The sequence below is a fragment of the Suncus etruscus genome, chromosome 14 (genome assembly GCF_024139225.1).
Source record: "Suncus etruscus isolate mSunEtr1 chromosome 14, mSunEtr1.pri.cur, whole genome shotgun sequence".
Classification (NCBI taxonomy): domain Eukaryota; kingdom Metazoa; phylum Chordata; class Mammalia; order Eulipotyphla; family Soricidae; genus Suncus; species Suncus etruscus.
In genome coordinates this window covers 69,214,426-69,239,160 of record NC_064861.1, presented here as the reverse complement: position 1 = coordinate 69,239,160, position 24,735 = coordinate 69,214,426, and the positions used below count along the sequence as shown (strand labels likewise).

At 36.8% G+C, this 24,735-nt stretch overlaps 2 pseudogenes; both read left to right on the top strand.

Annotated features, from left to right (window-relative positions):
* Nucleotides 1-2,807: 2,807 nt before the first annotated feature.
* On the top strand, nucleotides 2,808-3,188 carry LOC126027466 (60S ribosomal protein L34-like; annotated as a pseudogene).
* Nucleotides 3,189-19,150: 15,962 nt separating this feature from the next.
* LOC126029323 (uncharacterized) lies at nucleotides 19,151-19,265 on the top strand (annotated as a pseudogene).
* The last annotated feature ends 5,470 nt before the right edge of the window (nucleotides 19,266-24,735 follow it).

Here is a 24,735-nt window from a genome sequence, read left to right as displayed (position 1 = left end):
TAATGTCTTTGGTTTTCTTTTTTGATTTGTCAAATTGCATCATTTATTATTTACTACGAATCTCTGCCTCTCTCAATCTATGGATTAGAATTTTTATTGAAGTTGTTGGTGATTGAGTTTCAGTTATATAATGTTCCAACACCGATCCCTTCACCTGTGCACATCACCCACCACCAATGTTCCCTGTTTCCCTCCTGCTTCAGCCTCCATCAAGCCTGTCTCTATCTCTGTCTCTCTGTTCTGTGCTCTGTCTTTATTGTTGTTGTTTTTGGGGGTCACACCCATTTGATGCTCAGGGGGTGAGTCCTGGCTAAGCGCTCAGAAATCGCCCCTGGCTTGGGGGGACCATATGGGACACCGGGGGATCAAACCATGGTCCTTCCTTGGCTAGCGCTTGCAAGGCAGACACCTTATGTCTAACGCCACCTCGCCGACCCCTGTGCTCTGTCTTTCTATATCTTTCCCTCGCCCTTTCTAAACTGGTATTTTTATTTCACTTTGAAGTCAAGAGGTTGTATACATCCATGGATAATGAAGATCCAACTACCAATTTCAATATTGTATTGGAATTTCACAAATTCCATCATGATTTATATGATGAGCATTATTGAAAAGTGTCATTTCTGGGACCAGAGTGAAAGCACAATGGTAGGGCATTTGCCTTGCATGCGGCTGACCCAGGATGGACCTGGCTTCAATTCCCGGAGTCCCATATGGTCCCTCAAGCCAGGAGCAATTTCTGAGCGCATAGACAGGAGTAACCTCTGAATGTTACTGGGTGTGGCCCAAAAACCAAAATAAAAAAAGGAAAAAAGAAAAGTGATATTTCATGATTATATACTGCATATATACATTATAAATATATATATATATATATATATACATATCGCACCTCGGTGCTCAGTCACACGAGATACCACAACCAGCTTGCATTATGAAAATGTCTTGATAAAACTCTTTAACATAAATATATATACATATATAACTTGCTTGCTTGTAAAAAAAAAAAACCTCTCCCTACCTACCATGAACTTTGTCTTCAGAGATCACATCCCAACTGCTAACTTCATAAATGTTTGCATGTAAGTTTTTTGATTCCATGATCCCATGTTCCATAAGCTTCCTGGAGGCAGGGATGCATTTGCTTCGATTTGCCATTTAGTCCAGACCCTTGGAATAGCACTTGGTTTATCCAGTTCATTTGGACAACATTTTTTAAATAAGGAATTTTAAATCAAGTACCTAGGAATCAGCTTAGCAAAGGAAGTGAAAGACTTACACAAAGAAAACTATAAGTCACTATTAAAGGAATAGTACAAGATATGAGGAAATGGAAACATCCCCTGATAATGGCTTGAAAGTGATTAACACTGTTAACATGACCTTCCTACCCAAAGCACTATATAGATTCAATGCAACCCCTATAAAAACTCAAATGACATTTTCCAGCAAAAGAGATCAATGCTGTTAAAATTTATATGAAGCAGTAAGGACCCTGAGTAGCCAAAACAATCCTTGGGGCTAGGGGGAGGAAGAAAATGGGAGGATTTTCTTCACCAACTTTAAATTATACTATAAAGCTAGTAATCACAACTATGTGGTACTGAAATAAAGGCAGTCACTCAGGCCAATGGAATTGAATCAAGTGCCCAGGGACAGACCTTCTTTTATGGACAGCTAATCTTTGATATAAAAATCTAGGGTTATGAAGTGGAGCGAGAAAAGTTTCTTCAACAAATGCTAATGGAGAAAACTGCATAACTACATTAAAAAATAAAAGAAAGGAGAAATTGGATCATCATCTCATCCTGAATACAAAAGTCAACTAAAAATAGATTAAAGGTCTAGATCTTAGATCGAATTCACAAATTACATCAAAGAAAACAGAGGCAGAACTCCATCTCATTAACTCTAGAAGCATTATCAATGGCTTAATATTATTGGCTAAACAAAGAGAAGACAAAATAAGCAAATGGAATTAAATCAAATTAAGTTAGAGGCTTCTTTACTACAAAAATAAATGATGACTAGAATAAAAAGATACTTTATGAACTGGCAGAATATATTGCTCATTACACATCTGACAAAAGACATATAAGTATGTATGTACTTATATATACTTAGTTACATATATTTACTTATACAAGTATATATTATAATATTTTATGTTAAAATATATTATACACCATATATACTATATAAAATATATGCTTATACATGTATATTTATATTATATTAATAGATATATATTTATATATAAATATATAGACCTATATATATTTATAAACATATGACAAAGGACATTTATAACCAAGATGTATAAAACACTAGCAAAACTTGTCAGCAAAAAAAGAAAACAACCCCATCAAAGAAGACATAAAAACTTCCTCAAGGAAGACATAAAGATGGCCAATAGGGGGCCGGGCGGTGGCGCTGGAGGTAAGGTGCCTGCCTTGCCTGCGCTAGCCTAGGACAGACCGCGGTTCGATCCCCCGGCGTCCCATATGGTCCCCCCAAGAAGCCAGGAGCAACTTCTGAGTGCATAGCCAGGAGTAACCCCTGAGCGTCACAGGGTGTGGCCCAAAAACCAAAAAAAAAAAAAAAAGATGGCCAATAGGTATATGAAGATGTTATCTTTGTCACTTATTATCAGGAAAATACAAATATAAATAACAAAAGATATTACCTCATACCAGGGAGAAATGGAGAAAAAGAAACCTTCTTCCACTGTTGGTGAGAATATCCTGTTTACACCTTTATGCTAAAGAGCATGAAGGCATCTTTAAAATTTTTAAACTAGCCTCTTCCGGGATGGTGTATTAGAGGCCTTCAGAATGGTCCAGCGTTTGACATACCATCGTAGGCTCTCCTACAATACAGCCTCCAACAAAACTAGGCTGTCCTGAACCCCTGGGAATAGGATTTTTTACCTTTATACCAAAAAGGTTGGGAAGGCACCTAAGTCTGCATGTAGTGTGTGCTCTGGCCAACTTCGAGGAGTTTGCACTGTGAGACCTAAAGTTCTGAAATAACTATCTAAAATGAAAAAACAAGTCAGCCCGGCCTATGGTGGCTCCATGTGCGCTAAGTGAGTCCGAGACAGGATTAAGCGTGCTTTCCTTATTGAGGAAAAGAAAACCGTTATGAAAGTGTTGAAGGCACAAGCACAGAGTCAGAAAGCAAAATAAAAAAAAAATGGAACGTTTTTGAAGAATAAAATTAAAGACTTTAAAAAAAAATTAAAACTGAGCTTGACCCAGCATATCCACTTTTTGGCATCTACCCCCAAAGGCTCTGATATACTATTCTGAAAACAAATTTCACACCTTAGTTCACTGCAGCACTATTCACTTTGTGGGGGGTTGGGGTTGGGGACACACTCAGCAGCTCTCAAGGGTTACTCCTGGCAGTCTCAGGGGACCATATGGGATGCCAGGAATCAAACCCAGATCTGTTCCTGGTCAGACACAAGGCAAATGCCTTACCACTGTGCTATCTCTCCAGCCTTGACTGTAACACTATTCATAATAGTCAAGAACTAGTCATACCTCAAGTACCTTAATGGACAGATGACTGAATAGGATGGAACTGAGATTTTTTAAATACAATGGAATAACTCAACTATAAAGAAAGATGAAATCATGCAATTCACTGCTTGGAGTTGGAACTAGCGGGTGCCATAGGAAGTCAAGCCAAACAGAAGGAGAGAAATAGATACAGAATAATCTCTCTCATATGTGTGGCATAAAGAAACATCATAAAGGAATAACAAATGGTAAATGGTATTAGATCCTGAGAGTTAGCACACAGGATTGAGCCACGTAATTGAAATTGTGTTATTATGTACTGTAAATCAGAGTGCCTAAATCAAAATAAAGAACAAAGAGCAATCACCAAAAAAAATTTTTAAATAAGAAAATTAAAATACCAGAGATATAGTACAGGGGTTAAGATGTAATATCTGTGACCATACATGGTCCCTCAAACAGTGCCATGAGTGATCCTTAAGCACAGAGCATAGAGTAATCCCTGAACACTGCTAGGTGTGGCCCAAAATTACTTTTAAATCCATGCTTTTAAAATTAAGATATTTGAAGTAAATCTTCAAGCAACACTTAGAGAATGAATATGTAATGTGAGAGCATTATTGTTCCTCTTTAGTAGTTCTCAATAATTATGGCACTAAAGTTTTATTTTGATGTATGTTGTAAAGTTTTTAAATGTTATTTTTTCTGTAATCATACATGCCAGTAAACTCTGATAATGACATGCACATATATAAGTGAGCTCCCTATGATAATTTCCTAAGCAGTGGTCCTTACTGGAACATTTCTGCCCTCTTCTTCAGGGGATACTTGTCACTGTCTGGAAACATTTTTAGCTGTCAGGGTTAGTGGGGTAGGTTCTAGTTTCCAGTAGGGAGAGACTGAGGATGCTGTTCAACATCCTACAGTGCACAGAACAGTACTTCCTCCAAAAAAGAATTATCAGCCTAAATTTTAATGAAGCCAAGTTGAAAAAACTTGATTTCAACTGTAACCCTTAAATTTTAAGTTTAGAGCTATTGTGACGCATTTTTTCTTTTTCCTCTTTTTTATTAATTTATTTTTTAGTTAACAGGTGTGATATTCACCTTTCAGAGCAAGAACATCTTGGTTCCTTGTGTTAGAACTAAAACGTGTGTCTTCATCAAACTACCTCCATCTTTCCTTCCTTTCAATCTAAAAGTCATATACTGGAAAGTGAAAAAGCTCAGGCACAGCACATGTCTCTGGGCTTTGCTTCTCATCATGGGATCTCATTAAATTCCAATCAGTTCAACACTATGGGCAGAGCTTGGAGGACCTGGTACCATCGAGCTGCAGCTTCGGTTTGGAAAACAGACAGTGCCTGTGAACTAGCGCCTAATCCTAAAGTCCACTGTAAAATCGGCCTCCATAAATCCCCTGTCTCAGTGTGTTTATGGAAGGGCTTACTCATCTTCTGCATTAGTGGCAAGTCTAATTCCCCTGTGTGCCCAGAATGGACAATGTGAAAGATAAAGTAGAGCTTTCCCTGCCCTGGGGACAAGATCATCTTTTGCATGCTCTAAGCTACTCGTTTAGCTTTTTACCAGGGAACAAAGTAAACTGCTCTGTGTGCCTCAAGCAGCAACTCTTTTTAAAACACATTTACCTAAAACACTTTTTAAAAACTCAGTTGAACCAGGCCTTCACACAGCCTTGGAGAATTTTATAATTTATTGGTCTGCACATTGACCATAAAAATATTTTGTCATTGATGTTTCCATTAAATTGTACTTGCTTGAAGTCAGCGTGGGGCTGAAATTCTTTGCAGTGAATGGCATGATTTCTTTCACTCATTTATCAAGGATGCTTATTGACAGTTAGCATAAACAGGATTCTGCTTTTCAACATCATTTTTGTAAGAAAGGGAAATCACAACATTGAGTAAGATTCTTTGAAAAGGGGGGGGTAAAAACTTGCCATTCAATAAAAACTGTATTTCTCATCATCATTTCCTGACTTCTGTATAGAGTAGAAAATATTTGACTCAACTAAAATTTGAATTCAGCATCAACCCCTTTAAAGAAGGGGCAACATGTTCCAATCCCTCCATTGAGACCTAATGGTGAATTAGGGATGGAAAGAAGGAAAAATGTGGGTTTTCTCATACTAGAAAGTCAGAGTAGCTTCAATGATTTATGTATAACTTCCTTCTCCCCACTAGTGAAATGAGAGTAATGTAATAAATTGACGACAGTTGGTTTGCAGTAAGCTGATGAGGATTTAGGATGCTAAATGGATATTTATAGAACTTGACTATGCATCTCATCATGAACTCTCTAAGAGTGGGGGTCCATACAGAAGAAAGTATATTTTAGTGTGAGGAACAAAATGAGACAATATGATCACTATAAGTGATGAATTCATTCTATAGAACCCAGTACTGTGGCCTTTTTATTTTTCTGGTGTTTGAACAAGAGCATCTGGAAGGAATGGAAGCCAATAGTCTTCTTAAGGAATATCCAATGAAGGAGAAAACTGAATTACCCCATGTATAGGGATGAGGGAAATCTGACTTTAGAGTTGCACTAAGTGAAAAAATAAGGCAAGCCACATATATGACTTTACATTTCCAATGAGCCATAGTGTGGAAAATAGTATTGGTAAAGGTCGTTGAAGCATTTAAACCAACATAACCAAAATGTCATTGGAACAAAAAGAATCTATAAAAATTATTGTTCTGTTTACATCACTTTTATCCTAGGAAGCTTCTGAAAATTGGTGCCTAATGTATAATACCAGCATCTTTCAGTTGGAACTGGCCTCATTTCCAAGACTCTATCATGTGTTTAGGGTTCACCATATTGGAAGAGGTAATGCTAGTTTTGAAGAAAGATTCCCCAGGTATAAAAAGCCAAAACAGTGTAAATAAGCAATAGAAGCATTTGTGCATTGGAACATATCAAATGGGCAAAGAACTTATGAATGCTTTGAGCGTGTACACTGGCTCAAACTGCAATGATTTTGCTGGATACAGGCCAAAAATCCTCCCTTTCAGGAATGAAGTTGCCTCTAAGTAACAATGGAATTTAAGCAACCTGTGGAGAGAAGAAGCTTAGGGAGGAAGATCAGGGCCTTTACTATTCCAGTGTTATGCTCATACATTTGGGCTCAACCAATAATTGAAGACAGTAAAAGTCTATTAGATTTAAGAATCTAAATAGAGGGGAGCTGAAGTAGTAGCATAGCAGTAGGTATTTTGCCTTCTACGAGGCTGACCCAGGACGGATGTGGGTTCGATCCCCAGCATCCCATCAGGTAGCCTGAGGCAGGAATGATTTCTGAGTGCAGAGCCAGGAGTAATCCTGAGTGCCACTCCGTGTGGCCCCAACAAACAAACAAATATAAAAGGAATCTAATTAGAGGAACTAGAAAGATAATATAGCTTACCTTGTAATTACATCTGATCAACCTGGGTTTAATCCTCAGCATCCCATCTATATAACTCCCCTCAGCACTACTAAGAGCTCTAACTAACTAACTCTGAGCTCAGTTTCAGGAGTAAATGCTTAACACAGCTTGGAGGGTTAACCTACACACACACACACACACACACACACACACACACACACACACACACACACACCAAAAAAATCTAGGCAAAATAAGATTAAACATGGGCATGACATTTTTTGTTTGTTAATTTTTTATTTTTTATTTGGTTACAAATTTGTTCATAATACAGGTTTTTGTTTTTGTTTTTTTTTTACAGATAAAGTTGTTCATGATTGAGTTACAGTCAAAATGTACAACACCTTCACTAATGCATATTTTTTGCCACCAATGACCCCAGTTTCTCTCTCACTGTCCCTGATGCCCTATTCCCTCTCAACCTCCTGCCTGCTTCTGGGGCAGGCATTTTACTTTTCTCTCTCTTTCTCTCTCTTCTCTTCTCTCTTCTCTCTTGTCTCTTCTCTCTCTCTTCTCTCTCACTGTCTCTCACCTCTCTCTGTCTCTTTCTGTCTCTGCCTCCCTCCATCTCTCTCACATAAAATATTTTTACACTTATTCATTAATGTGCTACAGATTTTATACACAAATATAAAATTGATATGCCACAAAGATGGTATAGCAAGTAAGACACCTGCCTTGCATTCCCAAACCCCATTGGAAGTTATTCCTGAGCACATAGCTAGGAGTAAGCACTGAGCATAGTGGATATGGCCTCCAAACTAAAACCATGCAACTAGTATACTATAAACAAAAAAACATGAACATCAGAAAATTCAGAAGCACTCAAGACACTTTTAACATACCCTTCTTCACTTCCTTAAACTTTAACAGGCCCCATTACAGGGGCCCTGACTTTCATTCTCTTAGAAACTGACTCACAACACTTTCGATCTGTAAATTTATTTTTCAAAACATATATATAAATCTTCTTTCAGTCTCTTGTTGGTTTAGAACCCAGTGAATATTTTCTCAAGGACTCTGAAAACATCTCTGAAAATAAACACCTAAGGAATTGGCACCCTTATTGCTCAGTCACTTCAGGAAAGTGAAGCCCCATGAAGAGGCATCAGTCTGCAAAGACAGTTGAGCACAGGCCTGCTGTGCTCAGTCCCCCTCCTGTGTTAACTTGCCCCCGTACATCCAACATTTTCTGCCCACTTACCCAGTGCTTCAAATCCCTCCCGTCTAGGTTTGTTGTTATCGCTGTTGTTGTTTGAGAGGATTTCACATTGCATTTTTAATATATCTTTGCTTTATAAAGTAAAACTGTACTGCCTTTTTTAATTAATAGTATTGTAATTTACAAAGTTATTCATAGTTTAAGTTTTAGACATACAATGTTCCAACATCAATCACTAGACTTCCTGCCTCTGGAACTGTGAGAAATGTATTTTCCTTGTTTATAAGATACCAGTATCTGTCTTTTTGTAGAGCAAAAGAAACATAAATAAGAAGCTCACTACACTGACAAATTAATATGGAATGGGGATGGGGTGGATGGGTTAGTCTAGTAGGAATAAAGTAACATCAATCCCATCACCAAAGTAAACCTCTCTCAACCAATGTTCCCGAGCCCATTTCATACCTCCCACTGTCCCAGCCTGCCATCATGACAGGCCCCTTTTTTAAGTTTGGTTGTTAAAGTTGGGATCTCGTGGTTTCAGTGTCCTCCCACCTCGTTTTAATGGAGTTCATTCCAGTCTCTCTTCCCCATTGCCATGAGCCTGAAGAATACCTATCTTTCCTGTTCACCACTGGTATCTTTATTTTGGGGGTCACATATGGATACTCTCATGGCTTACTCTTAACTCTGAGTTCTGAACTGGGGGATCACTCCTGAAGATCCTCAGGTGAGCATATGCAGGACTAGGGATTTAATTAGGGATTGGTCACATGTGAGGCAAGTACCCTATCTGTGATACTATCCCTCTGGCACATATGAATCTCTTAAAACTCATTTCAAATTAGAGGCCAAAGAAATAGTACCAAGGATGGAGCACTTGCCTCTCATGAAACCTGCCCAAGTTCCATCCCCAGCGCCATACCTCGGCCACCACAACAAACCAAAAAACTTATTTAAATGAGGTTTTTTTTGGGGGGGAGCAAAGCTTTTGTTTTTATTGCAGTCATTAGTGAAAATTACACTTCAAATAGAAGCTAAGCAACACTAAAACCGTAATTTTTGAAGATCAAGGATCAAAACAAATACAACATTGAACCCTACCAATACATAGAATGGCAGAAAAGAGTGGTCCTGTCACACAACATTTTAGTGACAGATTGGCTTAGAAAGGATCATGACAAATTTTTAAACAATAAAATGTGACAAACTGCTTTAAAAGCAGCTTTTTCAAGCATCTTAATCTCAACCTTAAATTTTCTGTAGTAATTAAATGAGTTTTTAATGAGTTAATGTTATAAACCCATGTTACTTTAATAGTTTTTTTACTTTAATAGTTTTAAAAACTTGATATAAAATTATTCTAAGAAGGGGCCAGAGTGATAATATAGATGGTAGAGCTTTAGCTCTGCATGTGGCCAACCAGGGTCAGATCCCCAACTTCCCATGGTTTACTTGAGCTCTTCCAAGAGTAATTCTTGAATGCAAAGCCAGAAATAACCCCTGAGCATCACACACACACACACACACACACACACACACACACACAGAGATACACACAGACATATATACACACATTTAAAGAAAGATATTTAAAGTTAGAAATAACTAAACTGGGGGCTGGAACGATAGCACAGTGGGAGGGCATTTGCCTTGCACGTGGTTGGCCCAGGATGGATGTGGGTTGGATCCCAGTAATCCCATAAGGTCCCCCAAGCCAGGAATGATTTCTGAGCACAAAGCCAGAAGTAACCTCTGAGTGTCACCTGGTGTCCCCCCACCCAAAAAAGAGAAATAACTAAATTGCCTTGGAAAGTTAAGAAAGGGTTAGCTAAGTATCACTAAAAGTGGATCCCGGTACCCCACAATTTGGTTTGGAGCACCTCCCCCAAATAATAAAATAGATATAGATGTCCAAGAGTACAGGAATAAAAAAATTTCCTCCCCCACCCCACTGGGAATTGGTAGAAGATGAGTTCAAGTGCCACATGCTCATCAGATAGAACAGTATTTATGTGAACAAAAATGAATTTACAAGTAGCCTCTTGAAGGATAGCAGCCCTATTATGCATTAAAGTTGTTCTGCATATTTTTTTACCTACTTGTATAGGAAAGCATTCAATTTCTCATAGATGTTCCAAATTCTATGGAATACCCAAACTTTTTCATTATGCTCCTTTTATTTTTGATGTTTTCACTGGCAATGTAAAAATAATTTGCCATGAACTCTGGAAAATTAACCTCTAGTACTCAAGCTTCCAGTTAAGTCCTAATTCATAGATCAGGGTTCATCATGAGCTGTATCCTCTAAATTATTCCTATTGACCAAAACATTCATTCATCTTCCATATATGAATTTTTTTTAAAAAAAAGGAGAACATAAAAGATATCCCTCGAAGATCTAAAATATGCATCACAGGTGTCAGGATACGATTTTAGATGAATAGATCATTAGCCTGTGGAATGTGGCATTTAGAAATGTTTTATAGTCAAGCATCTTATCAGAACATTTACAAGCAGTGCTCACATAAATCCTGTAGCATATTATATCTATAAATGCAAATAAAAACATCTTAGAAGCATATTTTCCATCATTAATCATAAATATGTGATTCCTCATAGTTATGAATTTAGCAAAGCAAGCAGACTTTTATATAACAGCCGATCTTAAAATACTGTTAGGTGAAATATATAAGATATGCAAATTAAGGTATTTAGCTTAGCCAAACAATAAAGTCATTGGAACTAGCAACAGTAAAACCAGGCATCATTAGAAATTAATCTCCCTTTCTAAGTCTCCAACATAGAAACATAACATTATTTATCATATGAACCAATAATCACAAGATGTGGCTTTACAAATTTTATGTGTGTGTGAGTGTGTGTGTGTGTGTGTGTGTGTGTATACCCAACTAATGGAATACCCATTTTAGTTTCTTAAAGTTAGCTTTCTACCTTTGGTATCATCTAATGTTAAAATAGACACTAAATTTTGTAATGCCAAGAATTTTCAAGTTAATAGTGTAGATGTTGGATTCTAGAAACCTAGTGTGGTGTAAAACTTTAAAAATCTCATTTACATTGTTTTCATTCCTCTTTAATTAAGTGAATCCCTAGTTTATTGGTTTTGGAAAATACACCTAAGAATTCTGTGGCAAATAACTGGCTTACTTCATGAAAGGAGAGATGTATTTTTTAGCTCTATGGAAAAAATAAATGTTTCTTCTCCCAGAATTTACTGCTGATACTTTGCTTACAAAACAAAAGAAAAAATAAATGGCAAAAAAATGAAATTCTTTCATATAAATCAACTCTAGGAGAGCACATGTATTTAAATAAATGCTACATATGATTGAAATAAATTTTATGTATATATTTTATTAATACCATTGAAATACGTTGCATATGCTTGTGTTAATTTTTACTTTTTCTAAGTATGTTATTTTTCAATTAAACGATCAGAATTATATGTAAATCACAAAATAGATTAGGAAGTTCATTAAGTGAACTTTTACATCCTTAATAACATCATTTCTAAAGTAACCCACCAAATCATGCAAACTAATCAAAGGAATAGACAGAAAAACAAGCAATTGACAGTATTTACAACTGGAAGACCATTTAAAAAATAATCTTTGGTTTCTAAATCATGTCATTATAAATATAAAGAATATAGTGTGGGGTCCCGTTTACTCCTTTATTTGTTATTTGTGTATCATCAAAGAGCTCCCAGAATGAGAAATTGATTCCCATCGCCTTATCCCCTTGTGGGGTGGAGATCTTGGTAATATTTATCCACAGCAAATAATCCAAGCAGACAGGAGGGGTAAGGGGTAAAAGGTTAGGCGCAGAGAGTCCTTTGTCAGCCTGCTGCTAGCTCCAAAAACCACCTGGAGCCACCCAGCAAACTCTGCCAAAAGACCCTGAACACCTGGCTCCCACACTATTTATTCCTCTCTCAACAGCGCCCCCACCTGGAAGGTCAAGGTGGGACAACAGGCAAAGGATAATCTTACGGAAATGTTTTCATAGACAACGTATAGTATGCGAAAATATGAAGAGAAAATTGCAGTGGGGTCAGAGAGAGTGAAATGGATACGATATTTGTCTTACATGTGTCTAAACAAGGTTTTATTTCCAGCACCCCACTCATATGGTCCCCTGAATTTGCCAGGTATGATCTCTGAGTGTAAAGCCATGAGTAAGCCCATACCACTGCTGGGTGTGTTTCTTCCCCCAAAATAAGAAAAATCAAAACGATAAATAAAAAAACTTCAATAGGATCTAGACTACTGATGTCAAGACAAGTACATTTTCTGAATTGACCACAAATCATATAGGTATTTTTTTCTTAGAGTTGCTTGGATATATCTTCAAGAATTGAATGTCTTGGTCCTTTTGTTCCTTTCTAAAGAATTATCGGAAGAGAGGTGGAAGCATATGACAGGTTGAATTGATTTTTCATTATCTGCAAATTTGTTGATTTACTGCATTGGTTTATAGAAAAATGTTCAACTATTACCAAGTAGAGATCCGCTTATGAAAAGCTAAAGGGCCAGACGAGTGCTTGGAGCCATTGTGGTATTAACTTACGGGTCTGTCTTAATGAACTGTGTCACTCTCGCAAAGAATATGGCTAGTTTTCCTCGAAGCAAAGGGCAAATTGTTTTCTCCTGTAAATGTTTCCTACACCGAAACCATAGAGTAATCTGAGTCCCCTGTTGACTGGCCCCTCTTGCGCACTCTATGTTAAGGGTTACTTGTCGCTGGTATCAAATGTTTTCAATTTGACTGTGTTTCAACACCAAAAAAAGGAGACAGTCCTCAGGATTGTCTATTCGTCAATTGGCAAACACAGACAACACAGACAATCCTAGAGTTTGTTTCATGAAAATCTCAGACGTGATTTTCATTTCTAAACTAAGAGCTGAAAAATGTGATTCTGGTGGTAGATTTATTAACGCTTCACTGGAGTGAAAATTCGGCCTTAGTTGCCTGCGTGCACCTTCAAGCGATGAACTCTCACCTGAGCAAGCATACAGCAGCTTTTGAAAAGCTTTACACCATTTTTTTTTTCAAGATTAGATATGCATAGGCCAGAGAGATAGTACAACAGACAAAGCTCTTCCCTTGTGCATAGCTGACCTGGGTTTCATCTCTGGAATCCCATATGGTCTTCTAAGCACCACCAGGTGTTATTCTCGGATGCAGAGCCAGGAGTAACCCCTGAGCACTGCCACTGCTGTATATGATACCCAAAGATTTTTAAAGGATTAGTCATGTATGACCCCCCCAAAAAATTTTTTTTTGGTTTTTGGGCCACACCCTGTGACGCTCAGGGTTACTCCTGGCTATGCGCTCAGAAATCACTCCTGGCTTGGGGGACCATATGGGACGCTGGGGGATGGAACCATGGTCTGTCCTAGGCTAGCACAGGTAAGACAGATGCCTTACTGCTTGTGTTACCGTTCTGGCTCCCCCCCAAAATATTTTTAAGCATTGGTCATACTTACAGTTTCTGAAAGGTCCTAATTCAGTGTGCTTGTGAAGTTCACTCTTAACTTCACAATAAAATAAAATGCTGGATGATGAGTCCAGATTAAGCAAATTCGGATGATAAATAGAGTTTATTACAACCTAAACATCCAAAGTCTGTTTCGGGGATGGGGAGGTCAGGATGGATCCCAAGCAATGCAGAGGGGGTTCAGGGTCACTCGCAGTGATATGCAGTCAAAAGGGTGGAGAGCACCATATCATCCCTGTGCAAAATCGGGGCTGAAGTTAGAGTCTTTCCTATGCATGGCCTTGCACTATCTTCTCAGTTCCCAAAGATAATTTAAGCAGTGATTCGTCATCTTGCAGTACTTGATTGAGTTCCTAGTTTTTTTCTAGGAGCCTTGAAGGGGACTACTATGCCTCCCTCTTGCACATCTACTCCATAACAATAATTTTTAGTTTATCTGTGCTTCCTAAACCCAGTTAAGTGTGGACACAGAAATGCCATTTTACTAAAGTTTTAAATTACAGAGGGTGTTTGCCACTGTGGGCTTAGACACCAGACTGTTCCATCAACTAGAAGGTGAAATCTTTGTTTCCACAGGGTTATGCATGATAATGTATTCAATATCCCTGACATAATAAAATTTTAATACATGGCAGCTACTATAACTTTGGCTGAATTTTTTTTTTGGGCTGAATTTTTTAAAAGAAGAAAGTTTACAGGTTTGGAACTTTCTCTGGAACTATAATCTATGTGTTAAAAATGCTTAAATAATTCATTTTATGTTTGCTTTTTGGCTTATAACTGATAATGCTCAAGGGTTACTCCTGATTCTATGCTCAGGTATCATTCCTGGCAATGTTCAGGGAACCATATGGGCTGCCAGGGATCAAACCCTGGGAAGCTGTGTGCAGTTCAAGGGCCCTCCGTGCTGTACAAATTCTTCAGTTCAAATTTATTTATTTATTTATTTATTTATTTATTTATTTATTTATTTATTTATTTATTTTAGTTTTTGAGCCACACCCAGTGGTGCTCAGGGTTTACTCCTGGCTCTGTGCTTAGAAATCACTCCTGGCAGGCTCTGGGGACCATATGGGATGCTGGGGATCAAACCCAGGTCTGTCCTGGGTAGGCCATGTTCAAGGCAAATGCCCTACCATAGTGCTATCACTTCAGCCCCAGTCCAAATTTTTAAAGAAAAAAAATTGAACATTAAAGTTCAACGTTGCCAAATGAGTTTTCTGTTTTTATGTGACAATTCTTTTAATTCTTTTTATTGCTGTCATGAAATGTCTGAGAAATAGTCAGTATCATGTGTTCGAAGGTTTGACCATGTAAGCGAGAAGGTAGAGTTTATTGCCTATATATTGATTTTAGTCTTTGTTTCCAAAACAATATAAATATTATTTTTCTTAAATTTTCATTGCCTATTAAGATCTTCTTAATAGTTCTCACCGCTCTGCTCCATCCTTACTGCAATATAGGATATGCAGATTCCAGGATCTTTAATAAAGAAACATGATACCAACAACAGAGACTGTGTGAAAAATAAAAGTGTATTGGCAATACAGACAATGACCTGGATTGGACAAACTAGTTTGCCTAGAGCCTAGAGTTGGTCTTATGCCAAGAAACTTCAGGGGTAGGGTCTCCTTGTATTTAGGCCAAGGCTTTTCCTTTTCATGTCCCTCATATTTTGGTGGGCCTATGCAAACAATAATTGTCACTCTAACACCTCTTTTACTGTGCTCCTTTGACTCTAATCCTTAAGAAAAACAACCCACTTAAACTTTTGAGGTTCACTTAAACTAATATGCATGTGCATGGAAATGTTAAAAAGTATTTCGCCTTCAATGTTTAAGGAGTTACATAAGTTTTATGTCTTTAGATTGCTTTGTGTGCTGCTAAGAAATATTATGTACTACAATCTGGGGACTTGAGGGACAAAGTAATTGTACATGGGTTCTGTTTTATTTTTCTTAATGTTCTTTGGCGGAAAGTTCAAAGTTAAGATTTTAGCAATGGGACTACTGAGAATTCTGTTTAAGGGTGATTGTCCTTCCACTGTAACTTTACCTTGTCCTCTTTCTTTGCATCTTTGTACTCATAATTAAAAATAAAAATTAATAAAAAAAAGAAGAGTACTCTCTGTCTCTGTCTCTGTCTCTCTCTCTTTTTGGGGGGAGGTGGATATGGTATACAGAATGGAATTAATTTTCACTGAGTAGCTGTGAAGAGCCAGCCACTCTGATAAGTATTGGTCTACTGTTTTTCCACATTGAGACACTGTATGCTTACAACCCCTCTAGATAGAAAAACATTTATTTCTACAAATAAAGATCCTAAAACGGAAGTTGAATATCTTGCCCACCCCCAAACCTTCAGATGATATAAGCAACTTTATTCAGCATTATGCTGAGCCAAGGAAATAATGGGTATATAGAATTTAAATAGATAAGTGACTTACATTAATATTTATTAATTTCATGGTTTTATTCCTTCTTAGAACTACCAAAATGGTATAATTAACTAATAAAAGTTATTGATATTCACTTATAAAACAATTATAGTTGTATGAAAGCCATTTATTATTCAATTCTAGAGTTATTAATGATTTTTCTACATTAATGACAAATAATTGCCTTAAATTTACATTAAAAAGAAAAATTTATCCTCTGTTAAGATCTTCTTAAAGGAATTAAGGTCATCATGTTATTATCAATGATCTTTTTTTTCCCTTTTTGGGGGGTAACCTTTTCTCTTGTTATTGACTTCTCACTTCATTTCCCCTTAATTTATATCAGGCATATATTCATTTTCTGTGACTGCCATAACAAATTATAAAATGATCTTCTCTTATTTATTCTTTATTTGGTCCATACCCCATTATCTTGAAGGCTTTCTGGAAGATTTCAGGTGCTCAATTAATATTTGTCAAGCAAATAAATAGGTCTTATCTCTATACTCATGATACATTCATTTTATAAGGAATTATAACTGGCTCCCCACAAAATTTACTGGCTTAAAAATGGAGAATTTGTTTTCTCTGAAAGTAATTATGTATATGCTTTATGATCAGCCAAAAGAAAGGTTATTATAAAGGGCTCCTACATTAGGAATCAATGTCAGCAAAATGATTTCTATTTTTAATCAAACATTTCTTTTAATGCAAGATTATTATGAAAGATCATGTTTTAGTTTACAGACGAGGACACAAATCCAATGAAATTATACATAAAAACAGTCCTGTGAACAAATTATGTACTTACATATTTTTCTTAAATAACAGAAAAATTATCCAAAGCTAGAGACAGTGTCAGAGCTAGTCAAAGAGGCCAGAACGACTCTTTTTGATCCTGACAATTATTTCTTAAAGTTCTCAGTTTCCTTAGCAATATTCTACAAAGAATTAAGACCTAATCTTACTCATGTAGATATAAAACTAAACATGCAATGGGAAGGAAGAAAACAAAACCAACAAAGAACACTCTCAAGACCCAGCAATGTGCCCTTTATTCTCTTAGCAGAGGCAATCATAATGCCATTTCTTTCAAAAGGCATAACAAAATGTTCTTGCCTCATGGTTGTTAGGCACAAGATCCTGGCAAAAAGGAAGCCATTCTAACCTTCTCTATAAATGGAATTACAGCAAGTCTCAACTTCTTTAACCCAGACACAAATGCAGACAAGAAGCTATTGAACTATATTCAAGTGTAAGATTTCCCTATTGTAAATAATTACTAGACAAAAGGTTAGTCTCCTCTCACTTTCTAAATACTTTAACAAAAGGTCTGTATTTTATCTAAAAATAACCTAACACTATTTTTTAATTAATGGGTTTTATTGTTGTTAATAACTCATTGGTTTTATTATGTAATTGGATTTATTGTCCTTTTTTTTTTTTGGATCACCCGCTCAGGGGTTACTCCTGGCTATATGCTCAGACATTGCTCCTGGCTTGGGGGACCATATGGGTATCCAAACGCGGTCTGTCCTGGGTCAGCCATATGCAAAGCAAACACTCTACCACTGCGCCGTCGCTCTAGCCCTTTTTGTCTTTAAAAAATATATACAACTGCCAATCTGCTTAAAGTATAAAATCATTCCCTACCAAACCAATGTTTCAAATGTAATTCCATCTGCTTGATACTTTGATGTAGAAAAATGATTTCTTAACTGATTTTCAAAACCCATAGTTCTAAGTACACTGAGAAAATTGTTCTCATTCACATTTATACATAGGACAGGGAATGAATTAATAATTTTGTCTTTTATTTCTTATATTTGTAGATATTTATTTTTGTCTTTTTTTCTTCTTCATCTATGTTTTATGACAAATCATGTATTAACTTGCTGTGGTTTCCACCACAAATTGCCACACATTTAGAGAATTACTACTGCAGAAATGGGGTCAGAGTGACATTAAAACAGGTTGCAGATGACAGAACTGGTTTAATCTCTAGAACCACATATGGCCCCCAGATTTATGAGGAGTAATCCCTGAACACAAAGCCAGGAGTAAGCCCTGAGCACCATCAGGTGTGCCTCCTCCCAATAAAAAAAGAACAAGCCTGACAGAAATGAATTCTCAAATTTCCAGAATCCAAAAGCCTAAAATAGAAATTAAATTAGGATCACATGGGAGCCATAACCTCTGCAACCTCAAGAGATTTATTCCTGTCTCCAGGTGACAGCCACCATTCCTTGGCTTCTGGTCTTACCACATCTTCATTTACCTTCATAGTCACATTACCCTCTACTTGCTGCCTATCTTTTCTCTTATTCCTATGTAAAATATCTCTTCATTTTCAAATAAGAGCTCCTGTGATTTCATTTAGGCCCATATTGATCATAAGAATAATTTATCCACTAAATTAAACTCAATTCAATATCTCTAAATTAAAATCAAATGAAAAGGATTTTTTCGTCTAGTATTTTTTGAGACTAAAACTTGTCTTTGGTGATCATAAATTGGCTCCAAAGAGGCCAATAGGAAAATACTGTTAACCATTACTATTGTCTTTACCATTACTCCAAATCTATACAAATTTGGGTCTGGTCAGTCCATGGTAAGAAGCTCTCCACAAATAGTGGAACAGTGCAGTTAAGGTAAGAAGGAATTACTATAACAATGATAATTGGAACTGGTCATTCTGGACAATAAATGGGTATTGGACAAAGATAAAGTGATATGTACAGTACCCCTTCATTCAGTGCAAACCACAGTGTCTAAAAAGAAAAAAAAAAAAAGGAAAAGAGGGCAAGAGAGAAGAGTAAAATGCCTGCTCCAGGCACAGGTTGGGGGCTGTTTGGGCAACTCGAGACACAGATGGCAGAAAATGTTCATGAGTAAAAAGTGGAGTACATTGTATAACTGAAACCTAATCATGAACAATCGTCATCACGACGTTTAAATAAAAAGGGAAAAAAAAAAGTCAATCCAATAGTTGATATAAAGTGCACTGGATATCTAAAATAAAACAATTTCCCATGTTATCATGAAGAAAATGGAGGTCAAAATTTTCTATGGTAACACAGGCCCGTGTGGCTGCCACAGCAAACTATTACAAGGGCCCTGATTCCCTTACCTGGACTTAGGTGATAAATTTGGTTACAGACATTAGGAAAATATTTTCTATGCTGCTGCAGTTAAATGATAACCAATAGGTGGTAATAAGTCATATTTTCTTTAGACACAAATTGAAAAACAATAGTAATTGAAGCAATATGATATGGGAGAAAACAGGCACACAGTTTAATAGAATAGAGAGCCCATAAATAAAACAACACATCCTTGAACAACTTTCTATGACAGAAAAAGTAAAGATCATGCAACAGAGAAAGAAACATTTCTTTAGCAAATGGTGCTGAGGAAATTAAAATACCTTTTTTTAAAAAAAAATGTAAGCTAGGGTCCGGAACTGAGGCGCAGCAGTAGGGTGTTTGCCTTGCATGCGGCTACCCCAGCACAAACCACGGTTCGATCCCCCGACATCCCATATGGTCCCTCAAGTCAGGAGCAATTTATGAGCACGTAGCCAGAAGTAACCCCTGAGCATCACCGGGTGTGGCCCAAAAACCAAAAACCAAAACCAAACAAAACAAAACAAAAAGTAAACAAGACAACTATTTAACACATTATCAAAAACTAACTCAAAATAAATAACAGGCTTTGATATTATATGCAGAACCATGAAATACACAGAAGAAAACACGAGTAGAACAGTACAGGATCTGAGCTTCAGAGATGTACTTAGAGATTTAGCACCGGGGCAAAAGAAACAAAAAAGTGAAAATAAACAAATGGTACTACATCAAACTAAGAAGTTTTCACTGAGCAAACAAACCTACCTCAAAAATGAAAAGACAATCTGATCATCTGAAGATGGTATCTGCACACCATATATCTAACAAGCAGTTGATCTCCAAAATATATAAATAATTCATATAATTTAGCACCAGAAATGGCAAGCTGCCCAACCAAGAAAGAAAATGAACAAAATGTCTGAATAGACACCTATCCAAAGAAGACATGCAGATGGCCTACAGAGATGCACATGAGAGCGCATGGGGGCCGCACGCACGCGCGCGCAGGCGCGCGCACACACACACACACACACACACACTTACTCAACATTATTTCTTATTTGGGAAATACAAGTAAAAACTACACTAAAAACACCACCTTCCACTGGTGAGAATGCCCAACATCAGTCTTTCTGATGTAGGATTCCTCACCTGTACAAGGAAATGTGAAAGAAACCAGCCGATCAAGGAAGAAACTAGGTTCAATCCCCAGTATCCTACATGGTCTCCGGGAGCAATTTTTGAGTGCAGAGCCAGGAGTAACCTCTGAGCACAGCCAGGTGTGACCCAAAACACACACACACACACACACACACACACACACACACACACACATACACACACACAAAAGAGGAATATATAATAAACCTGAAAGATGTCATAGAAAATAAATAATTGTTTTTATAATTAACAATGAAACAGAACAGAAAATCAATGTTCCATTTTGATTTGATTTATATATTTTGAAGAAAGGTGTTATTAAAAGTTAAGTGTCAAAGATTTAAAAAAAATTTAAGGATCTTTCTCAAATTCTCTGTTCCTGATTACTTATTACCCATCGTTTCTTGTCTCCCCGAGGTTTTTTCCAGTCATTTCACATTGGGAGAATTTTTTTTTCTACACATCTTGGAAGTATTTCAACAACTGAATCTGGTAGTAATTCAATGCGTTCCTGGCTGATATTGATTGAAATAATACACTTCAGAAAAGCATGAAAATTTAAAGAACTATTTTAGACTTAAAAAACTGTTTCCATTTGGTTTCTGTTTGACAGTTTAAAGTAGCTCTCTTTTGTAAGTATTTTTTTCACCTAATATCAATGAATGTAAAAAGGAAGCATATGCTTATTTGGAATTTATAACAGGAATAAAGAGAATGCCTAAGACAGCACATATTAAATAATCAGTGGTGTGTTACTATTTAGATAAATTACATAAAATCTGATGTTAATAAAAAGATAAATAATCTTGTTTGTTGAAACTCTCCATATCATTAATCTTGATTGGCTGTAATAAAACATAACCCAAATATTTTTTCAGATATTAAGTGTCACTGAATGTATGGACCTCAAATATTTACTCTTAATTTTCCATTTCTGTTATTAAAATTTTTCAAACCATAGAGACTAGAGAGATAGAGTACAGCTGGTGGGACACTTGTCTTGTACATGTCCAACCCAGATTTGATCCCCGGCATCTTATGGTTCCTGCAGTACCACCAGGCATAATTCCTAAGTGCAGAACCAGGAGTAACCCCTGAGCACACTGAATGTGGCCCACAAACCAATAAATAAATAAATAAAACAAAAAGCTCCAAGTCCTAAACTTCCAATCCTTTGATTTCTGCTGTCTCCTCTCCTATCAAACCCTCTGCTCCCTTCCACTTCATTCAAAAGTTTTATTCCCAGGTTAGAAGGCACTCCTATTATTCTAAGTAGAATCAATGTCTATATTGGTAACCAACACTTTCAAAGCATTCATATAGTTATGCATGTTTTATTTCCTTCCTTCTTCCATTTATTTAGTAAACATCAATCAGACAATGTTGGTGTATTTAAGGGAATTAGTCAATGTACATTTTAGGAGTGGTGATGCCCCCCTCTAACAGCAATTGGACTGGAACAAGCCCCTCTCTAACTGACAACTGCCCTATGTATAAAAAAGGTAGAGCCTGGCAGTTAGGAGGGGCCTACATTAGTATTGGAGCAGAGCCTGCTGGCCCAGAGGTCCACACCTCACACCCCCCCATACCCTGCAGGACCAGGCCTAATAAATAGCATCAGCAAGATGCAACTTGCTCTGCCTCATTCTCTTTCTCGTCCATTTCAAACCCCTGGATCTAAAGTCTCTTCCTCCCAGATCTCTAACTAATGATATCTCTCTCTTTCTCTCTCTCATACATATTCCTTCATATCTCTCTCTCACTCTCTTTCACTCTCTTAATCTCTTTCTCACTACTTAGGCTAAATTGTGAGTTGCTACATTTGATATCCATGGGTGGGCCCTAGAAAAAACACTTTACAGGTTTTGAACATCATGGGGAGGCCATAAAGACAGAAATGGTCATGCAAGGGATGCACATGGCCTGATGGCTGAGTCAGTGTCAACAACCCAAGTGTTTCAGCATCAGCATAACCCAGAGGACTAGATAATAAAGTGTGGAATAATGTTGCTGGTGTTGTATAATGTTAAGCTTTCTATTCTGGCCTATCCTTACTGCATTACACTATATCGGCCCCAGTTATAAAAACTATAATGTTTTCATACATTGTCGAATACCTCCATAAAGGGGGATTGACCCTTGCTGAGGCTCACTGTTGCATACCAAGGTGCCAAAATCAGTTATAACACAGCCTGAGAATGTGATGAAAAGAGATCAAAGAAGGCTGTGATGAAAGAAGGAATCTGAGTCAGATCTTTAAAGACTATGCGTTATTGGGCTAATTTTTATGTAGCTTCCAGAAAATTCCACAAAAAGTAATATCAAACAAAGGGGAAAGGTGAGATTCTGCCATGATTAATTTATAGCTAGGATAAGGGAATTATAAAATGTGGGTGCTCTGAAATTTAAACTTTAGAAAAAGCAAGTGGTAGGAAGTGAGGTTGACTTAAGAGGAAAGTATTTAATTAGGACACACTCTGGATGAGATGGAAGAACTGTGAATTTTATCTTATAAACAGTTTGATTGGGGAGAGTTGGATTTTAAATAGATGTCTTTCATGGCCCTGGTGGAATATAAGATCCATTAAGACCAAAACTGTGCCCAAGTTTGATGGTTTCTCATTTTCAAGCATGACACTAGCAGGATGATCAGACACATGTGCAGGAAACATTAATTAAATGAGTAATAATACTAACCATAAACCACTAAGCATGTGAGCACTTATTCAACTCATGCTGTGTGTGGTATTACATGAAAGCCATGGGGAGCACAAGTGTCACAGGAGCAAGAAAATGGTTAGGACATATTGGATTATGAAAAAGTTTAGAAGCACTTGGGAAGTTAAGAGCAGCACTTGCAAATGTTAAGGCCAAGGGATACCGAGTAATTTATCCAGTGGGTGTCCAAAATGCATATGAATTAGCATCCTCATTTATTACTGAGTATTCCCTTTAATGTTCCCCCACTTCTCTTGCAGCATTGCTTCCCACTGGTAAGCTCCAAGCTCCCCATTGTAAGGGAAAATCAATACCTACCGTATCTTCTTTACTTAAGTTCTGTGATGAGCAAATGAGATATTCTTTGAAAGTTGTTTAAGCCACATAAATGAGTAACAAAATCCCTGTTTAAAATATACGTGGAAATATATGTTTCAGCCCAGCATGATACACATTTGTAGTCTGTCAATTTTCTCTTATGAACATTCCTGATATTTCTACATCAATTTAACTTGTTGATAGGATTTCAGTATAAATGGGTGAGACTAAGATTTCATTGATGTAAACAGAGGATGTACTTGTATACATGAGAAAACAACTGCTTACTATCAAATATTTTAGTCATTTGAATTATTCTTTTCTCTCCCTCTCCAAAGCAGATGAACAAGATTTAAAAGTAAGAAATGCCAACTATCCACAGTAGTTATTGAGCTGTTTAGGTTTTCTCTTCCTCCTAATTCAGTTTTGGGAGGGTATAGGAATCTAAAACTCTATCCATTATGTTCCCCAACTTTGAGGCATAAATGTTATTCATAAAATTTCTAGGATCATTTGATATCAGTTATGACTTTTTAATTTTTTAATGAAATTTATTAGATTTTCATCCTTTTCTTATTGAATCTAAGAGTTCATCAATTTTTTACTCTTTAAAGCCAAACTTGCTCTTGGTTTCAATAATAATTTGCTTGTTTCTTTTCATTCCCATATTGTTTGATTCTGCTAGATTGTTTTTTACTATGTCTTTCTTTATATTACTTCAAGTTTACATTTCTAGTACCCCAAGAACATAAAAACACTAATTTAAAGTGATATTTTCAGACCTGTGTTCATCTCAGTTCTATTTACAATAATTAAAATCTAAAAACAACCCAAGGATCCAACAATGGAGTAGATAAAGTGATATGAAGACAGAGAGATGGTTCAAAGGTTAAAACACTTTTTCCTGCAATGTTGTTACAGGCTCTATCCCCGACCCTACCTATAAAGGAAACTTGGGATCTTTATTTTTGTATTCTATTTGTAAGTCATCTCATCCAACATGTAACTGTTAGAGATTTGGGGTGAGAAACATTCTCAATGCTTTCCTTTCAGTAACTAGAAACCATTATGAATTAAATCTACCTCCCAAAAACAGAGTCAAGGAATGAGTGCTTTGCTCTGTTGACAAGTGATGACTCAGCAATAGTTACCTCATGCTTACCCATTCCACACAGCACTATGACCAATCATTTCCACAGAATAACTAAGTTCTGCTTTGCATCCCTTTCCTATCACACCATCCCTCACCAGCTCCAAGATTCTCAATAACAAAACCATTTATTTTAACAAAGGGGAAAAATCTGTGTCTT